This window comes from Haemaphysalis longicornis, unplaced genomic scaffold, assembly GCF_048455015.1.
Source record: "Haemaphysalis longicornis isolate Haplotype H1 unplaced genomic scaffold, Haemaphysalis longicornis Haplotype H1 scaffold_13, whole genome shotgun sequence".
Lineage (NCBI taxonomy): Eukaryota > Metazoa > Arthropoda > Arachnida > Ixodida > Ixodidae > Haemaphysalis > Haemaphysalis longicornis.
In genome coordinates this window covers 74,799,500-74,821,744 of record NW_027526233.1, presented here as the reverse complement: position 1 = coordinate 74,821,744, position 22,245 = coordinate 74,799,500, and positions in this window count along the sequence as shown.

The window sequence follows — 22,245 nt, the reverse complement described above, 5'->3', positions numbered from 1 at the left end:
ACGTTGGATTGAGAGTGTTCGCCAGTTGCAGGTCTATGCGAAGCCCTCAAACCGAGAAAAGCCACCTCGGCCGATAAATATTGTGAACGTGCGGAACGTGCCACGGTATTTGTCACGCCGAATTTGACTGGCGAAATTGTCCCCCAAAAATATCACATTTGCTTGCAGAGTAGATCCCATGAGCCGAACTCTCCATATCCAACATTAGGAAGTGACAACAGGTATTAGACAACGCATCGTTGCAGTTAACGCAGATAATTCGATAATTCCGTCCGCCAGGAAGAGGAAATAATTCTTAGTCAGGAACTAAGCGAAACAGAATCGGGCCTTCTCCGGAGCAACGAAACCAAAAAGGCATCCGCCATGTCCCAAACAAAAATACTTAAATTTTCCCGAGATAATATTCCTAACAATGACTACACACGTAAGAATAATGTTAGGCCCCCTACTAATGGCTGTCGAGTATCTGGAAATGCACATAAAAATTGCTCCTTAAATGCGATTAACCTGTCAAATACTGCCGCTCACCAGCTCACAATAGTGCTGGTATCGATCAGTCTGCAACTCAAACCATAATTTTCATCCCCCTTCTGTAACCTCTCCCCAGTCACTGAAGGCTAAACAGATCTCACTGGAAATGTGATTAACCTCTCTAGTATTACCCTCGCACCACCTCGGATGAGCGCTCTGTAAAAAGGTGTGATTTTTTCCTAGGCAACTGGCTGTTTCAACTAATTTCATTTTTTAAGGCCTTAGCTAACTTCGCCATGAATATGATACTGCGAGAGCACTTCCATGACCGGCCTTTAACCGAATAAGCCCGAAGTGCTTTACCGAGCCATAAGCACTGGACCCATCCCGCAGCGCGATACATGCCTCGACATGTACATTAAAGCCGTTAATCGCGATATACGAGCACCATACCAAAAGATAATGTATTTCCACCGTAACGTCAGTAACAAAAAAAAGAAAGGCCTGAAGAACTCGCTAGTATACCCAAAATAGTCTTAAAACCACCAGATAAAGAGGCGCCATTGTGATCCTCGACATAGGTGAATATGGCAACGATGCTTATACCCAACTATCAGAATCGACGTTCCACAAAGTATTCCCTAGTAATCCCACTAATAAATAAAAGCTAATTGTCAATGATAAAGTCACTGAGCTTGTTCAAAGTCGGGAAATAGCCGTAACAACTGCTCGTTATCTTATGCCCCAAGCGCAGTAGCCGCTACACTCTACCTTCTCCCTAGGATTCATAAAAATAACCATCCAGATAGCAACATTGTTTGTGGCGTGGGTACTGTGACCGAGAACCTCTCGCGCTATGTCGGCTTTTTATTCGCGACATTCCCACAGCTTCTTTTCCTTCATTGAAGATACAAATGATGTTTTCTTGGATATCACGGTGATTGAAATTCGTAACAGTCTACTTGCTAACCGGGATGTCGTGCCGCTATGCACTAGCATGCATGCGGATGGAATCACCGCTGTATCATGTGCGTATGAGCAGTCGGCGGGTTTAAAACCTATCGGTGCTCTCACCTTTGAAACTTTGCTTTACCTTCTATTTGAGCTTAACAATTTTGATTGTGATTGTGTCAACTACGTGCAATCAGGTCAATGCACGTGCACATCAATGGGAACAAAAATTGGGCACGACCACACGAATATCTTTATGGGATGTCTAGAGTCAATATTCCTCGCCACCCAAAATGCGAATCCTCTGTACTAAAAAAGGTATATACACGATATATACACAAAATGGCAGCATTGTAACATAAAACATCCTACGTTTATTGAGACATTTAGCATAGCGCAGCCTAATATCTCCCTCTCTCATTCCTACTACAAGCACACCATAACTTTCATGGATGTTACAGTCAGTTTTTCAGTGAAGGCTTCAGACGAATCTCTATAGGAAACCTGCAGACACGCGATAGTATTTGCACTTCCACAGCAGCCATGTCAGGAACTACAAGACTGCAATACCTTATATCCAATTTGACCATTTTAGGCCATTCGCAGAAGGCAAGGGGATTTCGATTACAACTGCAGAGAACCTTAAACCCCCTCTCGAATCAAAAATACCCAGTGAAAGGGATCGACGACGTGATTACCTGATGTAACCAGCTGGACTGAACCGAAAGTCTTTTTAAACAAGTTCCGAAACAACATCCACAAACAAACGTCGTTTAGACCCATTCGGCCTTTCCCCGAAGCTGCATCCATAATTAGGAAACATCATACTATCCTTGTTCGAAGTGAACGCATAAAAACAATACTTCCGGAACCGCCACGCGTTGTTAATGGGCACAGCAAAACTTTGGGCGACATTCTCACCAGATCCAGCATCAGCCTACTACAGACTACTGGTTGCATGCCTTGTAACATACCACGGTGTAAGGCATGCCCACAAATGACCACCTCACAGCACGCCACCAGCACAGCTTCAAACTGTTATGGTAATATACAAGAGATCTTACTAAAGTTTGGGTTTGGGCTAGTTGGTTCATATTTAAACTGATAGCAACCATTATTGCTCAGTTGATAGTCAACGCTAGTGTCTGTGTCTTCTTCTTTGCTGTCCTCGTTTAAAGCGCTGTTTCCCAGTTTAAATGTAAAAGGGAACTTTAACTGTGATTCCGCCAACTTCAAATACCTGCTGGAATGGAACCCCAGTGCCAAAGAACACACGGGCCAGACTGAAACAGCATTTCGTTTGAAGTTTAACAATCACCGCTCTCATTCAAAAACCTGCTATTCTTTGCCCGTATCAAAGAATATTAACAATCCTGGTCATTCTTTCCAACAGCTGAAAGCCACAATTCTTGAATCTACTTTTAAGACGCATCACGATCGCGAGGTTAGTGAGCCCGACCTGATCTAAAAGTTTAGGTCAGCCTAGTTTGGCATCAATCAAAGTTGTAGGAAACTTACGTGTCTGTCCAATTATTCATTATATGCAATTCTGCATTCCCAAGGATAGTATTTTGTCTGTTCATTTCTTTCCCTCGATAATATTTTCCCATCAGTGGCGACCCACCGAAGACCGTTTTAGTTGCATGCTAACAACTACATCCTTAGTCCGGTGTCTTCACTAAACCAAATCTGACAAGCAACTCTGGACATTATGTTCTGGGTAGAAGAATGGGGTACCATAGTTAGCATTGGTACACCCAACTTGTAATCGAATTGTGTGATGCATTTCCTCTCCCCTTCCGTTTTTTACTTAGATTTTGTAATATTCATCGCTGGCCGCCTCGGCATTTCCTGAACCGGCACCATGTGCCGACCAGAGAGCGCATCATGTGCATGCGCCTGATTTCTGTTATCTTCTTTTTCATGACTTGTTCGACCCGGTCTCTCTTTACTGCAAAGCAGTATATGTCTAACCCACACTCCTCATTTCAGTGGCATTGATTTATTCGGCGCCGCTCCAGGGCTCCTCCTCACCACCGCTGACCCGTCTTTCACAACTATTTTTCCTATCATTTTCACCGATGCCCCTTTCGCAAGTTGTGCAGTCGGCAGCTAACGGCGGTAGTACGGTTACCAAAATGCGAAGAATAGACGGAAGCACGGCTGCAGGTAGAAAATTCAATGACGATTACTATACTCCCGAATATAGAATTTGTGTGCAGTGTGAGCTGCAGTCTTCTCGGTCACGGCGCATTTCTGATGCGTCTCAAGAAGTGTTCGCATGATCAGCGGACGCAGGGCGTCGTGGGCTACTCTGCTGCTACCACGGAGCGCGCCGCCGCCGCTGGCCAGCATGTTGCAAATCGTGTTTGAACCTCCCGCGCGAATGTCACATGGTTCGGATTGGCCGCGCACGAAGGAGCAGCGACCATGTTGTTGCAAATCGTGTTTGAACCACCCGCGCAAATGTCACGTGATTTGAATTAGAGCGGAATTGAACAGCGCCTGGGGAAAGTGACAGGATGAGGGTGCTCCTTGGTGGGGACCCATCAGACACGTGTGAGTGAAAGGCAGTGGGATAGATGACGACCTAGCCGCACGTGTCGTACTCCAACGCTCCTCTACGTTTTACTTGTTTCACCGCTACTGTGCCCGCTCACTTGGTTACGCGGATATAAACAGACACCGCTCCCGCGAAGCCCATGTAACGGTTGCCAAAGTGTGTCCCCCTAAAAGGACCGAAACCCGCCGTTGCCGCTTCCGGTCAAATTCCACTTCGCCCCGTAGCCTCCAAATCCCTTTTGGTTTAAAAGAAACTTTCCCAGTTGGAACAGCGCCGTGAGCCAATATTGCCTTTTCAAGTTGGAAGGCCTTCCAAGGGATATCCTCGCCGGTGACTTTCTGTCGTAATTATGCGCCGCCACAGTTCCCAGGTTTATGCGTGTGCCGTTGGCGGGTGGATAAATGTGAGCGTCCACACACCTAGGCTTCGCCCCACTACCGACAAAATGCCGGCTGTGCTGGTGGGAGATTTAGATGTCGAAATTTCCTGGCTCAGTACGCTGAGTTCGTTGTCCTCCTTAATCGAGTGGTTCGGATGGGGATTGATGTTTTATACAGACATCTTATACAGGCTGTAAGACGCCTACGAGGAGGAAAAAAACGGGCAGCCACATGTTTGTACGCGAAAATGGAGCTCAAGGGCTTCCAGGTTTTAGATTATTATGTCATGGATGCAAGCTGTTCGTGTGGAGGAAGAAGAGCACGAATTGAAGCGTTCGCCCGAACAGAAGTGCGAACAGAAAAATAAAGGAAAGATGCTGGCGCCGCCGTTACCGCAAAAAGTTCAGCTCGGCGAGTACCGGCAAATAACTCCCAGATGAACAGCACCTTGCCCGCTTGCAATGCCAGCGTGAGCCAATAGCGCTTCTTCACAAGGCTTTTAGCAGATATTTTCGACCGCGTCTGTCACTTCTAAGCGCGCGCACTTGAACGAGTGCCGGGGTATGTGTGCGCAGGTTTCTAGTGCAAAACCGTGGGAGGGAGGGGGCGGGTCGTGCACGCACAGCTATAGGTTTCATGCCCTAAGTGATGGATGGCACGTCCGTTGTGCTGGTGCGAGGTTTAAACACTGACTTTAAACGGACAAATGAGATCTTTGCGGAGTCCTTAGTGGTACAGCGGATTTGGTATGTGGGTTACACAAGCAGTAAGATGCTTACGATGCGGGAGGGTGGACGCGGGTATCTCCATGTTTGTCTGCAAGAACAAAGCTGGATCCTTCAGATGGTCATTCAGCTAATGGGATGTGTGTTCCATCGGAAGTGGCTACGAAGTGTGCTCCATCGCAAATAACAATAAATGTGCTTTGTTTCGTGCACTCCGTTGACTGTGTCTAGCTTTGCAGGTCATCCTTCTTCACAGAGTGGAAGGGCAATAATTTTTTATTTTCTCTTCTTTCTTCCTCCTTCACGGTTTTTTGGTGCTCTTTGAATGGGAGTGTACTCTCATTTTCTGTCGAAACTGCCGGTCTGACTGCTTTTGTGCGCGCTGCCCTTTCCTCCCACCCCCAGAGGCCAAGTATGCTCTTCCATGTTTCAATCCCCTGGCTCTGATTCTTACAACGGATGTGTATGGCCAGGTGGGCACTATTTGCGTGCATAGGCATGTCTTCTTTTGACCACTTCCTTGCCCCAGTTGCAACGAGGCAAGCATGGGGTAAGCACGGAAAATTGTAAGTACCTTGCTAGTTTCTTTTTCTTCGTACTTCTTTCTGATGATCATACCTGCTGTCTGTTATTTCTTTATCTTTTTTTATTCCCATGCCGAATGCACGCAAGGGCATATCTTGTTTTCACCCCTCTTATTCCCTCCCGTTGCAGCGGGGTGAAAGGAGAATTAACTTGTTGAATATTTTTCGTGGTATTTATTGTTTTGTTTCTTTTTTGTCATATTCGTACCAGGGAAGTATGATTTCTTGTTATTCTTTGTTTCCTTCTTCCACTTATATAATTTTTTGCTGCCTATAACCCATGATCTCATTCTACAAACTCTCTGTTCCCTTGCGCTGCCCTCGGCCGTGCTACATTTTTATATATATAACCATGAAACCAACCTAACCTGTATTTTAAAGAAAGGAAGCCCTCGTCCTGAAATGACAGTAATCTTTTATTTAATTGTCGGTTCTCGTAGGTCTCTCTCTCTACTGACCTATATATATATATATATATATATATATATATATATATATATATATATATATATATATATATATATATATATATATATATATATATATATATATATATATATTAATATATATATATATATATATATATATTTATATATATATATATGTATATATATATATGTATATATATATTTCCAGTCGTTATTGCCTATGTTATTCGGGTTTTTTCGAAATATATATAAGGCCGAAATACGAGTGTTTTTCATGGTGCTTTGATGCCGTAATTAATAACCGAAAATAGCAATGGAGAAAAAATCCCCCGTTTTTTTTCCGGAAGCGGGAGTCGAACCCACAACTTCGCATAACCCGTGCCGTGCACTAACCATTCTGCTATTACGCGACGGCTACCCTCTCGACTTTACTGTGGGGGTTTATATTTAGAAATGCTCTGATTCCGGTCAAAGAGCGCCATCCCTCTACCACCGGGGGAGACGTAGAACGTCTTTTTCCAACCGGCCGCCACGTAAGACGTTGTCGGAGGTCGGATTTAGCAATTGGCATTTCCGGACTGCTGGAGCCAGAACCCTCGTAATGCATGTAGCACAACACAAAGACACAAAGATAAGGGACGAGGGACTCGGTAAGGGCACATATCACGGATGCAGCCGTTATTGCCAGTGCTATTCTGATTTTGGAAATATTTCTTAGTGGCGAATGCGGTGTTTGTCATGATTCTTTGATGCAGTGATAAATAGACGAAAAGAGAAATCTACCAAAAATCCACTGTTTTTTTCGGAAGCGGTAGTCGAAGCCACATCTCCGCACAAGGAGTGTGGTGCAATATATATATATATATATATATATATATGTATATATATATATATATATATATATATATATATATATATACATATATATATATTGTGAGCACCAGCAGATTCTACAGTCCTGGGACAATCGCCGTGCTCCGATAGGACACCCTATCGTCATCGCTTCATCTTCATCATCTCGGTTTCTGGCATCATCATCACCGATTCCTGATGGGGTCTTCCTGGGTCCTCCCATGTGCACATCAAGTCATCTTGGGTTGGGATTTTCTGTCATCAGCATCAGCAATCATCACCTGTAATCAACCCACCATTCATATTACTGACCCCTGCCTTGCCAGTTTGTCGGAAAGTGGAACGGATCGTCTGGTTGCAACAACTGATTGTGTGCTCTCTCCCGGCGAAGCAACAGTTTTCTCCGTGTCGTCCGACAGAGTCACCGATGGTGACGCCTTGATTGCACCAGCTGGCAATTTAATTCTCAAAGGAGTCGTTATACCTACCTGTCTCGTCCGTTTTTCATGTGGGTCGGCTTTTGTTGCCGCGGTGAATGCATCTGCCGAAGCAATTTTAGTGCCGCAAGGTGCCACCATCGCTTCGGTTTTCGGCGATGTAGAAGCCTGTGTTCTTCCGCTGTCAACCATTTCGACAGATGAACACGTTTCCCCATCGCCCGCTCCAGTTTCGGCTTTTGACACCGCCATAAGTTCCGACCTTCCGCCAGAGGAGAGGTAAGCATTGCTGGTTCTCCTGACCAAACACCAGGGTTCTTTTGACGCGTACGCTTCTGTCCTAGGGAAGACATCTGCCGCGGTACGCCGCATCGACACAGATGGATCTTGTACCGTTCGTCGCCGTCCATACCGTGTGTCTATGTCTGAGCGAAAAATATTACAGGAGAACGTCGATGACATGCTGAAGGGAAATATTGTTCGCCCATCATCAAGTCCCTGGTCTCCTCCTGTCGTTTTGGTACAGAAAAAGGACGGTTCTGTCCGATTTTGCTTGGACTATAGGGCACTGAACAAAATAACGCGCAAGGACGTTTATCCAATGCCTCGCATTGATGATGCTCTAGACACTTTACAAGGGGCCGAGTACTTCTCGAGCCTGGACCTCCGCTCTGGGTACTGGCAGGTTCCCATGCACGAGGCAGACAAAGAAAAAACAGCTTTCGCCACACCCGATGGTCTTTACGAATTTAACGTGATGCCATTTGGGCTGTGTAATGCTCCAGCCACATGGAGAACCTGCCTCTGTTATCTAGACGGTATCGTCGTTTTTTCCTCGACTTTTGACGACCATCTGAAGCGCTTAGATGAAGTCCTCACTTGTCTTACCAATGCCGGACTTCAACTAAACACCAAAAAATGCCGATTCGCGAACAAGTCAATCAAAGTGCTCGGGCATGTTATGAGCAAAGACAGAATTCGCCCTGACCCAGAGAAAATTACTGATGAAGGCAATTGTCCCCGCCCAGCCCGCCAAAAAGACTTCCGCAGCTTCCTTGGTTTAGCTTCCTACTTCCGGCGTTTCATTCGCAACTTTGCTGTCCTTGCTTCACCCCTCCACAAACTTCTTGTATCCGCTGCCCCATTTGTGTGGTCTGAAGATTGCGAAGCCGCCTTTCAAAAGCTCAAGCATGCCCTAACATCTGCGCTAGTGCTGCATCATTTTGACGAAACGGCAGCCACTGTACTACACACAGACCCCAGTGGACATGGCCTTGGTGCGGTGTTGTTACAACGCAACGCCTCCTCTGTGGAGAACGTTGAGGCGTACGCAAGTCGCTCATTAAAGCCTGCCGAGCGAAACTACTCAATCACTGAGCAGGAATGTCTTGCAGTTGTCTGGGCCGTACAGAAATTTCGTCCATACTTGTACGGACGGCATTTCACTGTGGTCACTGACCACCATGCACTCTGTTGGCTTTCGTCGCTCAAAAACCTAAATGGACGATTTGGTCGCTGGATTTTGAAGTTACAGGAATACGACTTTACTGTGACATACAAGTCTGGCAAGAAGCACATGGATGGGGACGCTCTTTCCCGCTGCCCTGTGTCTCCAGAAGATGATTCGCCGTCTTATGCGGCCCAAGTCCTCTTACCAATGGCACCTTTGGATGATATCAAAATCGACCTCATCGAAGATCTACCGTCCCTTCAACGTGCCGACCGGTACAGCACAAATATAATTGATCAACTAACTGGTTCGACGAAGCCACTTAACAACCGCTTGCGGCGCCAGCTGCAAAAATGTCGACTTTTTGACGGTGTTTTATACCATTATAATTACGACCCTACCGGTGACAAGTGGGTTGCCGTCGTTCCGCGGTCTCTACAGCAGCATATTCTGAGGGTTTTTTATGACGACGCTACTGTCGGACATTTAGGTTTCCACAACACCTACCACCGCGTGAAAAGTCGTTTCTTTTGGCCTGGCCTTTCCACCAGTGTCGCCAAATACGTCGCCTCTCGCGCGCCCTGCCAGCACCGTAAACGGCCAACGTCACCTCCTGTTGGAATGCTACAACCGCTGCCTTGTCCGTCAACACCGTTCGAAGTCGTCGGCATAGACCTGTACGGTCCTTTGCCCATTTCCACAGCTGGTCATCGTTGGGTTGTAACCGCCGTTGACCATCTAACCTGCTATGCCGAAACCACCCCTCTTCGGACTGGTTGCGCTGTAGAAGTCGCGGAGTTCTTTTTGCGCTCCATTATTTTGCGCCACGGACCTCCCCGAGTTCTTCTGAGCGACCGCGGAAAAACATTTCTGTCGGCTACTCTTGCCGAAGTTCTTCGTGCCGCCGACACCGTTCACAAAACTACGTCCAGTTATCATCCTCAAACGAATGGTTCGACTGAACGTTTTCATCGAACACTTCCGACATGCTCTCCTTGTACATCCGGCCGGACCACAGCAATTGGAACTCAATACTTCCGTTCGTGACATACGCATACAATTCCGCAGTTCAGCGCACCACAGGTTTCTCGCCCTATTTTCTTGTCTATGGCCGCGCGCCTCCCTCCGTTCTGGACTCAACTTTCTTGTCGGCACCCGTTGACTGCACGGCCAGTGTTCTTGAACAATTCGCTTCCGGTGTCGCTTACTGCCGCCGTCTCACCCGAGTGAACACAGAAGCCAGCCAAAACGCCCGCAAGTCTCGGTACGAGGAATCTCATCGCGACGTCACGTTTCACCCAAGGGACGCGGTCTTGTTATGGACTCCTGTGCGTCAACCTGGCCTTTCATAAAAGTGGCTTTCTCGGTACATAGGACCCTACAGAGTGCTCGAGCAAACGTCTCCTGTAAATTATCGCGTAGCTCCAAACAGTGCCGTTACCGATCGTCGCTGCCGTGGAACAGAAATCGTCCACGTTTCGCGGCTCGAGCCTTATGTCCAGAGGTCCGACACAACCTCGACAGCGGTCGGGTGACCGCTTTCGAAGAGGGGGGAGATAAGTGTAAGCACCATCAGATTCTACAGTCCTGGGACAATCTACTGTGCTGGGACAATCGCCGTGCTCCGATAGGACACCCTATCGTCATCGCTTCCTCTTCATCATTTCGGTTTCTGGCATCATCATCACCGCTTCCTGACGGGGTCTTCCTGGGTCCTCGACTCTCGGAATAAACCGCTCTCCTTCGCGAGTCCTCGACTCTCTCAATATATATCAATATAAATATGTATAAAAATATAAATATATATAAATATAAAGTATAATTATAGAGTGTCACATACACAGCAAGAACAATATCAAAGAAGGTTTACTCACCCAGCCTCACTGGGGCTTGCCTTGACTTTGTAATCATGAATAATGTAAGTGTACTCTGATGGAGGCAAGTCCAAATGCTGTGTAAACTTTCTTTGTTATTGATCTGGCTGCGTATTGGAGTCTTTACTTATACTATTTCTGAGGGCTTTATGAGTTTTATCTTTCTCTCTCATTGTATAGATATATATATGTAGAGATATATATATAAATTTCAAGATTAATATATAAATATACGGAAAGTTTTAAGACCACGTTAAAAAAAGAGAACCGATTTAATAAAGATTCAGCCGAGGTACGGCCTTCGTCATACATATCTATATATGTAAATATATATATTGTCACGAAGACAAGGACGATGCAGTTGTCTTGAATGAGAAACACGTTTATTGGAGCGAACTTGTGCTCCCCTAACAACTCAAAAGAATACAGAGGCGGCGAAGCAGCGGTCAACAAAGTGACTTGCACAGGCGAGTGTCGTCGAATCGAATGCCCCGGCGTCCGCACTGCAGGCTTTTTATCTTTTGGCGCGCGTGGTTCTCGAAACGTGGATTCGCATCGAGAACATAGTAGATCCAAGAAGATTATTCTGGGGTGTTCACGTTAGATCGGAATGCTCTCCCTATCACAACAGATAACACATGCGGCACAGAAAGAAAGAATGGAACACGCGCTTCCCTTGGCGCAGAGATAACACAGACCGGCGCAGCCGGCGGTAAAAGCAAAACACAAAATAAACAAACCCAATGTATGGTTCGCGGCAATATATATATATATATATATATATATATATATATATATATATATATATATATATATATATATATAATTAGCTATGTAAGGTATGTAAAATGTGAAACACACCAGATAACTATAAAAAAATAAAGTATACTGATGTTTTCACTCCAGGTCCAGTCTTCGTGGAAGTAACGTACAAACTTGAAACACAGGAACTTTTCTAAATGCGTAGGGTGTGCTACAGCAGACCGTTGGTAAGAAAATATGATTGCGTCTTTGCGCGTTGGGGAGGGTGAATAGAAAAAGAGGTGGCACTATAAGTTTGCGTACCAATTGTGTTGATCTGCACGTTCTCAAAGTTTTCCCGCAAAAAAATGAAAGATTCATAGCAACAGCAGACGTGGTCTCGCAGGCTCCCGCAACAAACCCGTTTCTCAAAAATCAACTAAATACCCATGTTCACTTCTCTAGAAAAAGAGGGGGGGGAGAGACAGCAAACGTACGGATTATAGGAATAATCAAATGGTACAGGGAACATCTCAAAATATGAAGTGCAAAGCAAGCAGGTTCAGACGCACAACATAAACCGCGCGGAGGCTGCCGATAGCATTCACATTTCTCAAAGTACCAAAGACGAGTTGCACAGTGATTAATCACAGGTTTACCTCACAAGTTCACAGGAGTCGTCAGGGTGCACGAGCCAGCAACGCTACCACTTAGAGGAATATCTGATTGCAGTAACCGTCTGTCGGGTGTGAAAGCCACCACAATGTTTGTCGCACTAAGGGCATGAAGTTGCCGTGTACATCAGGAAAGCCACATGATCTTACTCCAGAATGGTCGCAAGAAGACAGGTCGCCAATAAATATTTCACAGCTAACTGATTTGTCTAAGAAACGGTGCGCTGGGGTAACTACAGCGCGGACAACGTGGTCGCAGTTGGCAACCCCCGAAAAGGGCTGTCGACCACAGTAAACGTTCTGATCTGTGAAATCGTTTGGGAAGGAAGGGGGAAGCCGTAATGAGAAAACAAGTGCCATGCAGACCTAAAAAGGAGAAAGAAGAGGAAGCAGAGGGGGAACGTGGGGTAGCCGATAGGTGTTCAGTATGACGATTGAAACAAAATAAGGAAGTGGAATATCTTTAGGTACTTAGAAAAGACGACAAATATTCCCGAACGCCCAATAATGCCTTAGGATGGGGATTTAAACTTGAAGATAAGTAATGATTTGCGCAATAGTCAGTCGGGTGTGAACAAAACGAAGATTTTAATATCGTAGATTTCAAGAGGTCAAAACAGTGAAAAGAAGGGTTAAGATGTATTGACATGGAGATAGGTACCTGAGTTTTTGAATGTGACTTGTTATTATCTAACCTAGTTGTTAACGACTGGTAGCAAACAATGGTACCGAAGCCTTCTTTACGGAGTGTAATGTCTTGTGTGGCTGGTCAGATTTTGTTAATGAAGCCATTTTGCCAAGGAACACTCTGTTAGTAGGCAAAGTAAAGTCAGCTACTGGTTGTTTTCAAATGATGTGACATATTATCGGCGGAAGTAAACAAATAAAATCGCTTAATACTTTTGTGTCTGGTCTGGAATTCCGTCATATATATGAAGTTGAGAAGAATCTTAGGGGTGAGGTTTTTATCGGGTTTGTGAATTGTGGTTATGAGCTGTTTAGCAGAATGAGTGGGTGTGTTTAGATATCGTGATAAAAGCAAAGAGGGGCAGTTTTCTTCATGATAGCAGTGAATATTTAACCTGGAACGGAAGGGTGTTTAGTCAGGCCGGTGTATCGCTCCCCGCAAAGGGTGCATTCTAGCATATATACCGAGTAAGCGGAGTGCACCTCACAAGTGTACCTTACAAGCGTCGTGTACCTTACAAGTGGGGGAAAAATCTCTTCAATTCCGTGTACCGCGACCCGTGGCTTACCCCTTAAGCACTGCTCAGGTCGGCAGGTGCAAGGTCCTAACTTCATTAGAACGCACGTTGACGCAACCGCCATGAGCAGCAGCGGGGGCTTTTCGTCGTAAGTCCATCAGCACCAGCCTGGAAAATTAGCAGTCGGCAGCGCAATCATCAAATTTTGCTGGGCTTCGCTATCACGATGTGGACGGATAAATACAAAAGAGGCACCTTTTTATTTTAGTAAGACGACTCCCTCAAGCTTAGAACACTCCTTTTACCTCGACGAAGTAGCAAAAAACTGGGTCTGCAACCATAGCACGACTTCTTGGCTGGCAGCGATTTACAACTGAGCTGCGCTGGGTCTTCGGCACTGCGTACGCGCATGCAGAAAGCGCGAATAAAAAATTGGACGAGTGTGTAGAAAATCCTTGTGACACCTACAGTTCCCACATTGAGTACGTTAGCGCAATATGACACCATGCGAATAAAAACATGACGCAGGAAAAGCGAGTCCGCTATGTCATCAAAGAGACTTCCCCCTTGGCATTTAGTGCGCGGCCGCACAAAACCGCAAAGGTCGGCACTATTAACTAGAATTAACCATGTTTTCCCGACCTTCCAGCGCCTCGATGACCTTCAGTTCTTACGTGTACAGCCATTACAACGAACCCGCGCCTCGATGAAAGCAGCCAATCGGCGCTCTTTGATTCCTTCAATCATACGCGAGAAACTTGCAGTGCAGACGTCGTTCGGCCTTTCTTTACCACGCAGCGCGGCCTCCGCACCAGGGCTGCGGGAGCGGATGATTGAGGAACTGGTCTTATTTCTACCTGCCACAGAATCCACAACATATGTTAACCCAGGCTATGGAAATGGTGCGGTGGCTACCCTGCCTTATGCCTCCAGTTCTCCTATCCGGAACTCTATGTTCAGCGCTGGCCCCTGTCGCTGCCCCTCATCCTTGACCGCCTATACCTTCGCAAGCAGTCCATGCTTATCCTTACCCAGAGCTACCTTCTCGTCCTCCTCAGTTAGCGTACGCCTACCAGGCTTGGTGGCCTCCGCGACCAACCTGCTTCTATTGCGGCATGCAAAGGCATGTTTCCGGCTTCTTTAAAAGGCGCAGCGAGACGACCGTTTTGCATACTACACCATCTCACAACGCACCCGTAATACGCTCGAAGAGGTCTATCGACAACGCTTCCCCTACACAACACACTTCCAATCGCATTTGGACTTTCAGGATCAGCAGCGCAGCTCGCAGCACCCGAGACGACGTTCGCCATCCGACTCTCGCCGCCACTCTGACCCGCCGCTTTGTCCTGCCTGCAAGGACGCCATGTACCACGGAAAATAGAACGTAAACTCTCTAGGGCCCAAGCTGCAATGCTGCTAGTGCTGATTATGATTCATGATGATTAGAAGTCCTCCCTTTGTATCGGCACGTCGGAAATCACCAACCGACTTGCCTGTGTTATTCTACTTGTTTGCCCTACTTTTAACTAACTTAATAGGTTATGCCTCCTCATCCCGGTTTTAAACTCCCATCGCTCCCGCCCTTCCTGCCCTTGCACTCCTGTTTACCTTTCCTCTTCTGATTCTATTTTCGTATATTACTTATGTTACGTCACACTTTCTTTCCTACTTTTCTTCCACCACCACTCCAGCCGCCTCTTCGTCACATCTATGACCCTGAAGTTGAGGCACCCCCTCCAACCAAATTCTGAAGCCTCCGTTAACGTCGCTTCCCCATCGACCATCGCCGGCGTATCTATGTGCAGTCTATGACAATATTTCCTACAGTTTCCCGATCCCTGCCGCAGCATACAGAAGTTTTCTCCTGTTACCTGTAGTTAGACGACTTTGCCCGTGCAATGCTTCAAAAGGAAAGCACTGCCTCGGGTTTTTCCATAGATACCTTCCTTCCTGAATTCTAATTTTTCTGTTTTATAGGTCTCCAGGGATTTTCTCCTTCCATTTTTGGCTCCGACATCGTCGTCTCTACTGCTTTTACCTGCTTTTTAACTGTTGTGTTACACTAACCTCACCCTATCGAATTTCCGTACCGCTTTGTCAGCTGTCTGGTCCTCCGTCTCCATCGCGTGTCCATGCTCCTCACATACAGGTAACTAAACACTCTCGCGGCACATTTTTCCGCCTCAATATCACACAGTCTCTTTTCAAATTTTATATAATGGATTTCTAGAAGGCCCCTATCGGCCATCGAACACATTATCTGTTTCATTGCAGAACTTCATGTGGATGCTCTTGTGGACAATGGTGCTAGTATTTCTGGTATTCGTGAAGAGTGTGTTCCAAAGTGCGCAAAGTACGACCATTTTCCTTGGCCCTTCTGTAAGGAGTGCTAACAACGCCAATATTATACTTTGCAGACTTTGTACAGCCCGTGCTAACATTGCCGGCATTCGACGTCACATTCAGCTCGCAGTACTACTTTCGTGTGTTTATCAGATGATATTGGGCTGCGACTTCCCTAAATCGACGTCTGCTGTTATCGCTTTCACATAAACGTTCCTTCCCACGCCCGACACAGACCTTGTTCCATGTTCCGATCCCACAAACACGATTGGTGCCCTGTTGCGATTTCTCTATGCCTCCAAGATTTGAAGCCATACTCTCTGTAAACTGCTACAAACTTCGCGATGGTGACGTGTTGTTTACTTCCACCGGAATGTTCTTTCTTCATATGTTCTTGTACCCCCCTAGTTCGGTCTTCTCGTGAAACTGCTGCTCTGTTTGCACGGAATTCTTTTTGTGACACTACTTCGTTAACCAACGCCACACCATTGCTTGTTTTCCAAACGACGAATCAGTGAGTGTCTTTTTGTGTGAATCAATTTGCTAGGCAGAGTGTTCTGCCTTTCATAAATTGTCGTTGCTCCCCATTAACGACACTCTCCGCCGTGATCCCGAACCAGAGCAAACGAAACCAGTGCTGGTTAGTCTGGCCAAGCACGAACCCCCGATTTGACTCATCCACCTCTACTGTTGTACAGCAAACATTTGGAGCCCCCCACCGAATAAAAAAAATGGTTGTTCCATCATTCGCCTTCGCGATATCGTGCGTACTTAAAGGATTTGCAAGTGATGCAGGAACATGTCGATGACATGCTCAAAAATAAGACAGTTCGTCACTGAACGAGTTAACGGTCGGTAGCTCGTTTTGTGCGATTTTGTGTGTATTGCTGGCGCTAAAGAACATTCCCACAAAGGATGTATAACCAATGCCTCGTATAGATTAAGCTTTCGAAACCTTGAAAGGTGAAGAATACCCTTCAAGTCTAAACCTGATGTCAGAGTACAGTAAAACTTCGTAATAAAAAACTTTGGTATGTCACGCTCCATGTTGATGACAATTATTCGTTTATAACGAAACTGAAACCGTGAGAGCCGCGCGCGGTATCTCATATAACAAACACATATTCTACAAGGAAACTGAGAAGCTACGTAAAAATAACCCGTCGGCCGAAACTGCACAAGTATAAAGGCCCATTTGGTCATGGGCACTGTGGGAAAACTGCATTCCGCTCTGCTGTGAGCAGCCACCAGAAGAAGATGACATCCATCATCAAATATGAAATTAATCAGGCTTGTTTCGTCAAGGAAACACTGATATGTTATAATTTGCCGTACTCGTGTTCTGGTTCATTAAGGTAGAAATGCAACAAGGAGAAAGGTACGGGTTATCTTATTTATAGTGCTTACAACGCCATAAAATACATTTTTGCTTCCAGTGTTTTTACGCAATGTAGATTTTCAATTTTTGAGTGGATATCTCTATAGTTACAACGGAAATGGGATATAAGGAACTAATTTGCTGCCCCGTTGTTACTTTGTTGTAACGAAGTTCGGCGGTGTTGTCAAATACCTATGCATAAAAAAAGACAAACCAAAAAACGGCATTTGCCACGCCTGACAGTCCTTACGTGTTTCACGTAATGCGGTTCGGTTGTGCAACTCTCCGCGGCATTCGCAACAACGGTCGACACGCTTCTGTGGGGCTTGAAATGGTAAACGTCCTTGTGTTGTTTTGACGACATAGTAGTATTGTCTGTCCCTTTTGAAGATCACCTTCAGCGCCTCAACGAAGCTTTAACTAGCCTTGCCAATGACGGGCTCACCCTCCATACTAAGAAATGCCGCTTTACAGGAAATATCAATTGAAGTATTGGGCCATCTGTTTAGCAAGCAACAAATCCTGCCTGACCGCGGTAACGTTTATGCCGTACCCAGTGTTTCACGCCAACACCATTAAAAGAACTGCGAAGCTTCTTAGGATTGACCCCCAACTTTCGTAGTTTCATACGCAACATCGCTTCCATTGCTTCGCCCCTGCACCGTCTCCTGCATCGTGGTACCCAATTTGTGTAGCATGGTGACTGTGACACAGCTTTGCGCAAATCGATGCCCGCTCTTATATCCGAGTCTGTCCTCGGACACTTTGACGAAATGCACCGGCCATCCTCACCGACGCCAGCGTACGCGGCTTTGGTGCTGTGTTATTACTGCAATGGTCATCTGTGGAGTAAGTGATTGCCTGGACTTTCACACCTGCCGAGAACTACACGATAACAGAGCAAGAGTTACTCGCAGTAGTTTGGACAGTCGAGAAAGACCGCCCATACTTGCAAAGCGTCATTTTCTTATGGTTACTGACCATCAAGCTCTACGGTGGACGGCTTTTCTAAAGAATTTATTGGACTGCTTGGACTCGGGTACTTTATTTGCCAGAATACAGCTACAATATTTCCTTGACGTTCAGCAAGAATTACACAGATGCTGACGGCCTCTTACTTTCCCGTCATCCTCGACTAAACATGGCATTGTGGCATAGTTTGAAACATCACTTTTAGATATTGCGCCAGTGGACGCCTTCGTTCAATCATCCTGGGATTTATGTGCTTTCCAAAAAACAATAGCTACAGCCGGAACCTCATTGTTTAATTTAGCTGTGCCAGCCGACCCGCAGTAGTTGCTTACAGCAACAAATAACCAAATGTCTGCTTAATAATGGTTCGCTGTACCGCTACAACTGAGACCCAACCGGCGGCATATGCGTGGCTGTCATTCCACGTCTTCATTGAGAGCAAATGTTTAGGCAGTTGCATGGCAACGCTGCGCCAGGTAATCTTGCCTTCATAAGACATTTGACCACAAAAGAAGCAGCTTTTTCCCTCCCGGCCGACGCGCCAACCTGGCGAAATATGTTGCTAGGTTCGCCGCTTGTTACTATCGCAAATTACCGACTCCCGGCCCTGCAGGGAGACTCCAACCCCTCCCTTGTCACTCCTCTCCATTTGAAATTGTTGGCATTGCTGTCAATGGCCTTCTTTCTGTTACTTCGGTAGGACACCGGTGGATGGTTGGAAACGTGGAACGTGTGAACTGTTACAGGGAAACATTTCTGCGGGGACACAGCTTCTGTTCCCACAGGCTAAGCTTCAGAGACCACTGAATTTCTTACAAGAAGATTGCATGAACCATGAACCCGGTCTTAATTTTAAATAGTGACGGAGGTCATGTGTTCTTTTCAGCCGTGCTTGTTGAAGTTCTCTGTGCAGACGAGAATATTCACACAACCACGTCCAGCTGCCATTCTCGATAAAACGGTCTGTACGAACGGTCTGCCACCCTGCTACCCGTAATGATTTTTAGGGGCGAAGCTCCTAAAGCCATGGGTCTGTCCATCCCTTGTATCTCGTGGTACGTGACCGCCGCATGCTTTCGGAGTTGTCGCAAAGTGGGCCGCGCTGCACGCGCAAGAACCGGCTGCAACCGGCAGCGCAAACTCGGCACGGGGAGCCCGAGCTTGTCTGTGTTCGCCAACGGAGGCGCGAGCGCACGTGCACTATGAGGGGGAGATCACGCAAGAGATCGCGCCACGAACGCAGGCAGTCGTTCTCGGAGATCAAACGAGACGCAAAGACCTTTGCTCGTTTCCTCTCGTCTTGTTCGGGCACAAGTTCGCCCTAAATAAAAGTTCTTTCTTAACTGTTGTGTCCCATCCTACGTGACAAATTGTGGTTGAGGTGCGGGGTAGTCCTCGATGGCGCGGGGTCTTTCACCAGGTCTGGGCCTGGGAGCATTGACTCCAAAAATAAAAGTTGATTTGTACAATGTACGCACACAGTCTTACGTCTTTCTTAATGATGTAATGGGCGAACTTTCACGGGAGAGTTACGGTTACCGATGATCTCCCCCTCTCTAGCTTCGCCCCACTTGTCATCATTCATTCCGTGGATATGGCGTGATTTTTTTCTCTCCTGGAAGGGGAGAACCAAAACAGACATTATTCTTCCACTCGTCATGCACGCAGAGAACTCCGCAGTTCTACGTACCACAGGAATTTCGACATGTTTCCTCGTTTATGTTCGCCACCAGATTCTTTTTTTATACGTCTTCCTTCACCGCAGCGGTACTTCCTACAACCAACCCCCCAGTTGAGTTCATATTTTGACAGGCTCATAGCCATAATCTCGCACTTCTAAGTACAGCATGATTCGCGTCGTCTCCACCAAACCTGGTGACCAAGTTGTCCTTTATATTCCTCGTCGAACCCCTACACTATGGGAGAAGTTCTTGGCTGGTTATATTGGACCTTACACAACTCTAGCGCAGACTACCCCGGTAATTATGGAGTGAAGCGGAACACTAGTGTTATCGACTGTCATTGTCGTGTTACTGAGATAGTGCAGGTTTCTCGGCTCAAGCCATTGTGCTCTCGGTTTCCGCCCTCTTAGCGCCCGAGTCGGCTGCTTCACCAGAAGGAAAATATTGTCACTGCTGGTTATCACCAACATGACACAGACACAATAATGTGCACCCGGACAATCACCTGTGATTGTGCCCAAATTGTATGTACCAAGTACTCGCGGAACGGTATGCGCCAGTGGACTCATAGTTCGCATGCCTACACTTCCACAAGCTATCATGCTTAGTCATCATTATCGGTTGGTTATCATTATCGTTTCCCATTTTGGTTGTTTTTCGTGGCTCGCTCCCTCCCACGCGGTTCACGCCTAGCCCTAAAGACGGGCCCCGACACTATTGGCGCGTATCCCACAAAATATACGTGCTTCTCGCAATATATTGTTTTAATACTGCGAGATGTTCCCCAAAAATTACTCTAACTACTCCACAGTGTTTTAATATATTCTTTTTTTCCGATAGGGAGGACTCCAAGGCTTCTTCGAAGCGGAAGTTATTGGCGAGAAATACTATACAGGATTGACATGCCGAATGTTTGGTTGGATCGGGGATACAATGTGAGTTTTAAAAGTCTAGTATTTCTTTGTTGGGGTTTCATTGTTTTGTTTTATTTGAGTGTACTGCAGACCCACAGGCTCTGCACCAGTGTGAAATGTGATAAAAATGTTTTTACAAATGTTCGGATCCTGCAGAGACTGAAACACCAAAAAAAATCAGAAGGTACCAAGACGATTAAACTCTAGGATTTTTGCGAAGCGGGAGTAAAAAAAACAACCTGTCACGATGCGGAAACCCTAGTTCACGCGGCAAGGGTCCTTATAGTAAACCTTGTAATGTAGGTCACTGCTGCGTACAACTTTTATTTTATTTACTGAATAATTTATTGCTAAAACTTAAATCAATGGCTAAGTGAAAATTGTCCAGGGAGGCAAGAGTCGAGCCCGTCGTCGATAGAAAGCCAATATATTTACACTATGTACAGGGAACCGTCTTTAATGCAGCCATCTTGTCGCCTCACCTGATCGTTCTCGCCTTCTCTTTCCTACGTGTCTGCTGAGATTGATGCCAGCTTCATCTTCCCCTTCGTCGAAAGTTTCAACATTCTCCCGCCCGACAGGAACTCGCGTGAGCGCGAATAAAAAAGTCAATGCAGGTTTACGAGAAAACGTTATGAATTATTGTGAGTCCAAGTCCTGGGGCCTTTATAAATGGTCAGTTCGTCATTCATGTCCAGCCGCTGACTGAAGTCATCATGTCTTCTCACCTTAGGGTGTCCCTTTCTTCTAGATTTCGCCTTTTTCCTCCCCTTTGCCCTATGTTTTTTTATGAATACGTGAGCCGACAACTCGCAGTCGTATCTGCCTGTGTAGTCAAGACTGGGCACTAACCTAAGATGCAGTCCGACTGACATCTGGCATTTGTATCTTACGCACCGGTGGGCACCTTGAATGTTTACATACTGTGCAAAGTGAACACTCGCACCAGAACATGCTTCGGATTTTTCGATTTTGGCAAACGTCTTGTCGTCGGGTTAGTCGTAGATGTTATCAAGCTGACGGCAGCTTTGACATCTGCCCTATCTTCGGGAGACCTGTTTTCTTCCCTGATCTGAGTTGTTTGCTGTTTTCTGGTTCCTTTCAGTGTCGCCCAAGCCGATGAAAATGTATGTGGTCGTCAAGTAGGCTGTGCCTTTACGAGAAGCGCGTCGAGGCAGTTTGAGTTTTCAGGCCCACACCTTGTGCGGTTCTATCTGGTGCACGTTTGTTTTCTTGGCCGTAGGTATTGCCCCATACGCGCTCCCGTCGTAGCGAGAGATGTACGAAACATCGCCACGTTTCTCTCGTAGGGAAGACTCTATACAGTCCAGTGCATTTTTGCTTGCTTTTCCGCGGAGTTCTTCATCTTGTATGGATGCGCCTGAGTCTATATTCCCATCTTCTCTCTTTTCAAAGTCCTTGTGTGAACAGTCTGCACGTTCATACCTTGGGTTCACAGGGAAGGTCGCAAGCACTTCAGAGCGGTAGTATTCACCTGTGACGCCTTCTAAAGCTGGAGCGTCATCGTTGTCCACATTATCCTTTAGTAGCGCCGATAAGACCTACTTAGGTAGATTGCAAACAATACCACCTTTTTTTGGTCGCGAATACTGTGAAT